We start from the raw sequence: 1,684 nt of genomic DNA, 5'->3' as shown, positions 1-1,684 counted from the left end.
AGAAGAGGTAAAATTTATAGGACAAACAAGGCTCATCTATATAGTATTTTTTAACCAGCAAATAAACATGTCCCGTGTAACAGTGCTTAGAATCTTGGGAAAATTCCTATTTCCTCTTTATTTGATGTTCCAAATGCTCGAACTACAGCTAAATACACTCCCTCTGTGTACTTCTCAAATCCTAAACTAAACAAGTGAACTGTTCTCAAGCCCTGGAATCTGTCACTTTCCAAAAGATCATACCATTTCAACCTATCATGAAACTGCAAAAGGCTTTCAGGCAAGCAAGCAGAGACCTTGAAACAAGAGGGCCAGCTTAAACGTGCATCTCCCTGGTGGGAAGAGGGTACACACACTGGCGTGTAGCCAGCTGCCTGAGTGGAACAAACAATCCAGAGTCAGACTGAGCACCAGGCCCTTCTATTGCCTGACTATGTGTAGTGGGATTAAAGCTGACACTTACGTAAGACTGGCCTGGGAGAACAGGTATTCAACCATCCTAACCACAGGAAAGTGTGCAAACCTTTAGAAAGAGTGATCGCAAATACTTAATATTTACAATGCTTAGAACAAATCGCTCAATGGATGTACTGCTGAGTCCTCACAAATAGGCTGGATTTTCCTTCTGATCTTGGATGCAGTAGTGGGAGAAAGCCTGACTGTGTCTTTAATAAAATGTGGAGTCTTTTGCTTCAAAAATCACCGTTTCCATGTTTGACTGATAAATGGCCAATTGACTGTACTATCCTTTGACAGATCAATTATCTTTATTTTAGAAGTAAAGACTTTCGGTAAAAAGCACTCTGATATTAGTTGACAAGTAACATACATGTGAATAGATAACAGAAAATGTTTCTTTTCCTTGAAGGATCATCTCAGTCTAGTTTCTGGAAAGAACCTTCTTATGACGTGTAACAACTTTTAGTCATTAAAGGAAATACTTGACTATGAAAACTCAGAAATTTTCCAGAGATTTAAATTAGTTTACATCTTATGGCATAGATGAACTTATATGCAAAGCAGAAATAGAGACACAGACGTAGAGAACAAACTTACGGATACCAAGGTGGGGGACAGGGGTGGAATGGATTGTGAGATTGGGACCGACACATATATACTACTATGTACAAAATAGATAACTAATGAGAACTGACTGTATAGCACAGGGAACTCTACTCAATGCTCTGTGGTGACCTGAATGGGAAGGAAATTCAAAAAATAGGGGATATATGTATACATACGGGCTTCCTGGTAGCTCAGGTGGTAAAGAATCCGCCTGCAATGCAGGAGACCCCAGTTTGATTCCTGAGTCAGGAAGATCCCCTAGAGAAGGGACAGGCTACCCACTCCGGTATTCTTGGTCTACCCTGGTGGCTCAGACAGTAAAGAAGCTGACTGCAATGTGGGAGACCTGGGTTTGATCCCTGGGTCGGGAAGATCCCCTGGAGGAGGGCATGGCAACCCACTCTAGTATTCTTGCCTAGAGAATCCCTGTGGACAGAGGAGCCTGGTGGACTGCAATCCATGGGGTTGCAAAGAGTCACACATGACTGAGCTTCTAAGCACAGCACATGTATACACATAGCTGAATCACTTTGCTGTACAGAGAAACTAACACAACATTGTAAAGCAACTATACTCCAATAAAAAATTAGCTTAGATCTTAGTTTTAAAAAACTGCATT

The 1,684-nt window shown here is 41.3% G+C and overlaps 1 protein-coding gene across 1 annotated transcript in view; it reads right to left on the bottom strand.

Moving 5' to 3' along the window:
- The window catches only part of MTM1 (myotubularin 1), a 71,787-nt gene that overhangs the window by 6,745 nt on the left and 63,358 nt on the right, over window positions 1-1,684 (bottom strand). The gene's annotated exons all lie outside the window — the stretch shown is intronic.

This window comes from Bison bison, unplaced genomic scaffold, assembly GCF_000754665.1.
Source record: "Bison bison bison isolate TAMUID 2011002044 unplaced genomic scaffold, Bison_UMD1.0 scf7180017864529, whole genome shotgun sequence".
Lineage (NCBI taxonomy): Eukaryota > Metazoa > Chordata > Mammalia > Artiodactyla > Bovidae > Bison > Bison bison.
This window is presented reverse-complemented; position numbering and strand designations above follow the sequence as displayed.